Raw genomic sequence first — 7,833 nt, 5'->3', positions numbered from 1 at the left:
CACTTTTCTGAAGGATTAAAAAAACCTGAAAAGCGATTGACCAAGTGTATAGAGCTCCAAGGAGATTATGTTGAAAAATAAAAAAAAATTTACCCAAAAAAATTGTTTTTATACTTCATTCTAAGAACTTATTGAACTACCCTCGTACAGTTGTCTACAGTTGTCCTCGAACAGTTTCTATTGTTGACACTACCGCACGGCTGTGAAACTGCGTGAGCCAGCAGTTCTTTGAAGGATTAAATCAGTCGATATGATATAGGCGTTCTTAAATAGTTGAATTTTTAATTAAAAATATCGATTTTACATAAAAATATTTAGTATCCATTCAAATAGATAAATTTTCAGTTAAAAAATTAATTTTCAAACAATAAAAGCGACTAACTTTCATTTTAAATGACAGATTAAAAAAAAAAAAATTTTTTAAATCCAAAACAGTTAAATTTAAAGAAAGAAGACGAATCCGCAACAAAATATTTGTTTACAAAAAGGATGAAATTTCTATTGAAACAGATGGATTTTCAAAAACAAAAGAATGGAAAAAATAGTTGAATTTTTAACACCAAACTATAAAAATGATGATTTTTAAACAAATGTTCAACCAGAAAGGATGACTTTTAACCGAAAAATTTCATTTGTGGACTTCCCCTAAGTCTTCCTGACTTTTCTATGCTCAATTTTTTGTTCTCCCTGACCATTAATATTCAAAGACCAAAATATTAACCCTGTAGCACTTTTAACATAGAATCTTTTATAAACAGTATAAAACAATTTCAAATGAAAATGTAAAAGTTGTACATTTATTATCAATGACAGTTATTTAAGTGCCTCTTACAGAAATTCTCTGACTTTTCCCTGATTTCCAGGTTTCACCGGACCTAAAATCACCCTAAATTTCTAACTTGAAAATTCGTTTTAAGAAGGTATGTTTATATAAACTTGCGTGACTAAAATAATGCTTAAGTTTCTTTTAGGAATTTGACAGGAAAGTAATTTAAACGCATTAGAAACTATGGATATTTTGAGGAAGAATGTTTCTGAAGGAAAGAAATATTCGAACAATGTAGAGTATTTCCAGCTTGACACGTTGTATAAAACGAGCTTCACCACGAAGCCTGCCAGAACTTCTCATATAGGTACACTGAACAACAGAACACAGAACCTTTTACAGCTGTTGTAGGTTATGTCAGAGTTTCGAAGTTTCCGACATGCCAGGAGATTCGCTTCGTATTAATATATTGCATTTTCTTCAATTCTCTGTGCTGTATTCCCGACGGATAGAGCCAGAATGCAATTACAATTATCGTAAAGCATTACCAGAATCAAAAATCATTACGCATATCACTTTTTAATCCAATGTTCAGAGCCAGTTCTTATTATTTTCATTAAATAAATAAATTCGACTTATATAATAAAATACATACATACATATATACTTTTTTTTTTTGCTAAAATCTAATAAAAATAGAGCTTGCCATAGCCTAAAGTGTACGTCGTTGAATTTTGACCGCATTTATTTACAAATCTCTGTGTTATTAAATAATTTAAATAAGCTCTTGAGAAAAATTGATTTTAGTCGAGGTTAGAATTGTAGAAAAAAAAATAATATTTAAAGAAGTTTTAATGAAAGCAGGGAAAGCTAAACGGCTCTTAGACCACTTTTGGACGATATTAAGTTTTCTTCCAAAATAAAACTTTCCCACTTTTGTATACCTACTTCAGTGAATAAATTAGGGATTTAAAATCTATTACCCTGAAATTTAAAATTTAAATGTATACAAATATTAAATTTTTTTACAGTTTTAAGGTAATTAGAGGAGTATGAGGAGTATGACAAGTATTTCACATTTCGAGATATTATAATGAAAATTAAAAAATGTACCGCCATATATTTTTCCATAAAATGATCATTAAACTTATTCATTTTCATCACATAAAAAATAATTTACTCAATCAATTGCGAATTGTTCCACTAGAAAGTTTTTTTGCTTTTACTGCAAAATTAGGTATAGTGACCTTAGCACTGTTTAGCTTTCCCCACTTTAATATTATCAAAGAATAAACCTAGAAGAACATGGTTGAAGTTTACAAGCTATAAAATACTTTTGTGTACTTTTCGAAGAATTTGCTTATGATAATTCCTTCCAAAATCGTCCGTTAGAATCGTAAATCGTTTCTCCACACTTTTTACAGGTAATTTAGGTTAAAACAACAGATCATTTATTTCAATGACAAGGATAAATATATACTTCCAAAATTATTAAAATTATTTTAATGATAAAAGAAAATTTTTTGAAGGTCCCGAATAGTTTTTAAAGTCCTTCAGCTAAAAGAAAACATTTAAGTATAACTATGAAATGTTTACAAATGTTTACAAGAGCATGTATGGTTTCGATTTTTGAATTTTTATTATTTTATGTTTTTTACATAAACAAACAAAGCAAATTTTATAAACAAATGCAAAGTTTGTCCATTTATAGACAGAAATTATTCGCTTTTTTTACTGATCGTCCTTAAAATATAGAAGTGGTGATTTTTAAAGATAAAAAATTGTCATTGGATATTATTTGTTTATTTTATAAACAAAATATATAGACAAATGCATATTTTGGACATTTATGGTCAGAAAGCCATTTTTCTCTTTCTTGTCGCCTTCAAATTGTATTATTGGAGATTTTTAGTAATACAGGCTTATATATCGATAATCTGTGTTTATTTTATAAACAAATTTTATAAAAAAATGCATAGTTTGGCCATTTATAGAAAGAAAGTATCGTTTTTTCTTCCCGATCATCTTTAAAATATATAAGTGGTGATGTTTAGTATTCTTACTGATGTTAGTATTCTGATGTTTAGTATAGCTTCTTGTATCAATTGATCTACTAATTGCATCTTTAAGGCAGAAAAGGGGCAAGAATGAAGTTGAAATGGATTCTGAAATTCTTGAAATGATTGACAAGTACAACTTGGAAGCTATTTCTTCTGAATCGTCACAAAACATCATCACTGATATAGTTTGAAGGCGATAAGAGAGAAAAAACGATGAATTTCTACCCATAAATGTCCAAACAATGCATTTGTTTCTATAATTTGTTTATGAAATTAACAAATAATATCGAATGACAAGTCTTTATCACTAAACATCACCACTTATATATTTTAAAGATGATCGCGAAGAAAAAACGATTCTTTCTATAAATAGCCAAACTATGCATTTGTTTACAAAATAAACAAAAATTATCGATTTATAAGACTGTATTACTAAAAATCTCCAATTATACAATTTGAAGGCGACAATAAAGAAAAAAATGGCTTTCTGGAAAATAAATGTCCAAAATATGCACTTGTTCATATAATTTGTTTATAAATTAAACAAATAATATCGAATGACAATTTTTTAACTTTAAACATCACCACTTCTATATTTTAAGGACGATCAGTAACAAAAAATAATTATTCCTGTCTTTAAATGGATAAACTTTGCATTTGTTTATAAAATAAACAAATAATTTCGCATGACATGTCTGCATCACTAATAATTACCATTAATACAAACTGAAGGCGATAAGAAAGAAAAACGATTACTTTCTGCACATAAATGACCAAACTGTGCTTTTGTTTATATAATTTGTTTATAAGATAAGCAAATTATAGCAGAAAACAAATTTTCATGATCAAGTATCATTTTGCCGATAAAATCAAGCAAATGCAACTTACAAATATACTTTTCAGGCAAACCGTTCTAACTCTGGGTCAGACATCGTTTTTAATTGACCCAAGTATTATAAATGTAAAGATTTTATAATTGGCATTAGCGTGGATAATAATTATCCTTGTTCTGCAATTAATTTAAGATTTTCTACATTCTTATTTTCTAACAAAAATGGGATTTTGTATGTTTTGTCCGGAAATGACTCACCGGAGTCGTCAGTAAGGCAATGTGAATCATTCATGCCATAGGCATTACATTTTATTATTTAATTGACATATTCGCCGCCTACTGGACCACCTTTAGTCCAAACATGACTCGATTGAGGCGACGTGCAAAGTGTGGGAAATGCTAATTCAAACGCTAATTCTGAAACTATAAGTACGAAACGGTTTCCTTTGAATAAAGATTATAATATATCTACACTTCTTGGATTGGTTAATATTGTTTGCTTTTGTTTCTAAATAAAATCTATTAATTTACGATTCTTTAAAATATTTTGTATTAGTTACAAATGTATTCAGGAGACAAAGCACTTAATTTTTGTACTATAAAGTATAATATTTCAAGCATCAAGGTCATGCTTTAACGGGAGACAAGAATTCCGAAGATAATTTGGAATCACCCATATGCCTATATGTAGTTGTAAAATTGTATTTATCACTGGATTTCATTATCGACTTTATCAGGATGTCGAAACTGGAAATCAAAGATAACGAAATAGGCCATAAGCGCGACCTAGAAGTGAATCGTCTGGTATAATAAAACGATCGCGGATAATCTCACTGATCCCTTTATAGAATGAATTCAATAGCATCGGGCTAGAGGCGTTGCTTCTCATAGATACCAAAAGTCTCTTCTGGGAACACGTACGAGCATTTCTTCGAACAATGGCTGGATTAAATGCACAAACGGAGTGTTCGAATATCTATGCTATTCATTGTTTATTTTTCTCTAGGCCAAAAAACGTTCAAAGTTTTCACAGGTGCAACATTCACTTTTTATTTTTAAAAATGAATAATAAAGGAATTTACTAGAAATATAATTTTTATTTTGCATTTATGGCTAGTTTTTTGGTATAGGTCCTTTCATGAACGTCGGATTTAATGACTAAGACAATGGGACATTCACTTTTTAAACCAATACACAACCATAGGACAATATCATCCCTGAATATATTCTCAAAGGTCCAATTCAGGATTTTATGTTCTAAACTCGACAATTTGAAATTGTCATAATTTACAAATGCATACATAATTTTTTAAAACATTTTATACATATATGCTTGCTTTTCATCCCAACTTTTATTAATTTAATAATTTCTTTCAGTAAATTGAATTCATTACAGTATTTATGAGATCTAGGAGATAGAAATTTCTTTGAAATGTAAAGACTTGAAAGAGACATACTTCATTATTTCAATCTTTTCTCTTATTATGACTAAGAAAATTTTCTATTTCCAGTCTTCGTGATCAGGCAAAAAATAAATTAAGTTCTAGCGGCGTAAAGTGCCGGAATATTTTTTTTAGTCTCATATAAAATTTTATTCACAGATTATTTTAATGAGCGACTTTCGTTATACCTCAGCCAAAGTTTCTGCCTGCCCCACCCTAACCCTTAAGTGACATTATACAAGCCCACGCAATTACGACGAATTCAATTATCCCGTATTCCGCCCACGCGACTCCTCACGAAATATATAGACTCGAGAAGATATCCTTTTGAATGAAATAAAGCGCTAATACGCAACCTGGTCACGAGTTAATTGCCATTTCATATTAAAAGATAAATAATTATTTTAAATTGTTTAGTGTGGAAAGTGTGACTTTTCGCTCTTTATCTTATACTCAGTACCAGTGGCTTAAAATATTGAATTCATTGAGAAATAGACAACAATAAAAAAAATACAGCTTTAATGGGCATGCAAAAACATTCCCTCGCTCTATTTGTCAATGTACAAAAGACGTACATCCAAAACGCAAAGGATTTTTTAGCGATGATGGAATCTGCAGATTTACAAAAGGTAGTAAACCGTATATATACAAGGTGGCTGAAAAACTTTATTTTCAAAATCCCCTGACTTTTTCCTGATACATGCCAGACCAATTTTTTATTTTCCCTGACCATTAATATACAAAGACAAGAATTTTAATCTTATAACGTTTTAAAAATAAAAACACTGTTTGCAACCTAATGGTCAAATTTCAAACAAAAAATATTACACCATAGCCAAAAACAGTTTCAGTTTTAAGCAAATAATTGCATTTTTAGAAGACAGGTGAATTTACAACAAAAAAGATGAATATTCAATACAAAAGGAAGAATTTTTTCTCCAAACAGACAAATTTTTAAACAAGAAAGTTGAATTTCCAACTAAATACTGTAGTTTTCAAACCATAAAGATTCAACTTCGACCAAAAACAGATGAATTGAGACTCCGGATTCAATAACCATACCTAAAATTTTACATTGTCATTGTCAATCGAAGGACACCCTAAAACACATTCACTGAAATTTTTATTTAGAAATTTCAAAAACTGTAGCACTGAGCACGAGCTGAAGTGAAAAACGGATTAAAATCGACTTTTTCAAAAAAAGTTAATTTTTGTGGCTTTATTTCGAAAACTACAAATATTACAGCTTTTTGTCTAGGGAAAAAAGATGCGCAATAAACTTTCATGTCCGGATATGTCCTTTAAAAATTTTTAATCGAAAATTTGTTTTGAAGCCTCCAGGGGACTTGCTTTTCGCTCGGTAAAATTTTATGTGTGTTTATTGAATCCGGAGTCTCAATTTTCAAATTTCAACCCGATAAGTTAAATTTTTAATAAAAAGATCAATACTCAACAAAAGATAAAAAGTCGAAATTTTACCCTAGAAAAAAAAACAATGGATTTTTAACAAAATAATGAAAACTTCAAGCCAAAAGTTAAATTTGCAATTAAAAAAATGAATCATCAAACAACATATATAAATTTCTTTAAATGGTTAAATTTTAACCCAGAAGTTGAGTTTTTCAACCAACGAGACGATTTTCAACAAATAAAAATTCTGAAGTCATGAAAGAAAAAAAATGAATTTTCAAAAACAAAAAGTTTATTTTCAACCCAAAAGTTCCATTTTTCACCAAGAAAGAAAGGAGATTTTAGCACGAAGGTTTTCAACTGGAATATTTGAATTTACAGTTAGAAAATTAATTTCAAGTAAAAAATATCCGATTTGTCATCCAGGAAGATGAATTTGACACCGAAAAATTATTTTTGAAGAAAATGGTTCGACCTTTAACCGAGTAATTAAATTTTGAACCTGAAAATATAAATTCTCATAGAATAACCCATTATTAGATATTTCAACCAAAAAGGGTGAATTTTTAAACCGAATGAAAGAATTTTCAAAAAGATGGTCTATTTTCAACCCGAAAAGAGGAATTTTCAACAAAACAGATGACCTATTTGCTAAATAATTTTTTATTTTTTCTGACCATTAATATTTAAAGACTAGAAGTTTCTAAAGGAAATAAAAATATTTTAAATTATATAACCAGTATCTATGCAAATCTCATAGATATGAACGGTTGTTCCGCGACTCGAAGTATTCATATGACAAACGTTTCAAATTTACGTTCCTGCGAGTCAGACTCTTATTTATAATTTACGAGATTGTCTTGCTCTGAATTCTGCCTCGCATCCAACAAGGACCGTTTCTTTTTCTTATTAACCGAGAAAGTGGTTTTATTATTAAGTAACACAGTGAGCAGAAGAAATTTACACAAATTTATTAACTTTTTCTGGTCTGAATAAATAAGTATGGACTCGAAAAACTAAGAAATCTAAAAATATTCCTTATTTGCAATCACTTTTATGATTTTGCGGTTAAAATTAAACGATTGAGAAAATAACTTTCTGTTTCCCTGTATACAAAAGAGGAAAATAATGACAGTGGTTTCTTCGGTTACTTTCCAAAGAATAATTTAGCGTATATTTTCTCCACATGCCCACGCTTTCCTAACCTATAATCACAAGACCCCCCTAAAGAAGCTCGGCTTACGCGGTTGGCTAAGAAATGTAACCACAAACGGTACGGTAAGCAATGCCTTTGGACCATCAAGGTGAGGCAGTTCCATATTT

General features: G+C 29.5%; 1 protein-coding gene across 11 annotated transcripts in view; it reads right to left on the bottom strand.

Annotated features, from left to right (window-relative positions):
• The window catches only part of LOC117170478 (MAP7 domain-containing protein 2), a 319,741-nt gene that overhangs the window by 125,688 nt on the left and 186,220 nt on the right, over window positions 1-7,833 (bottom strand). The gene's annotated exons all lie outside the window — the stretch shown is intronic.

Source organism: Belonocnema kinseyi, chromosome 4 (assembly GCF_010883055.1).
Source record: "Belonocnema kinseyi isolate 2016_QV_RU_SX_M_011 chromosome 4, B_treatae_v1, whole genome shotgun sequence".
Classification (NCBI taxonomy): Eukaryota; Metazoa; Arthropoda; class Insecta; order Hymenoptera; family Cynipidae; genus Belonocnema; species Belonocnema kinseyi.
The sequence above is the reverse complement of the archived record's forward strand: the minus strand, read 5'-3'. Positions and strand labels throughout refer to the sequence as shown.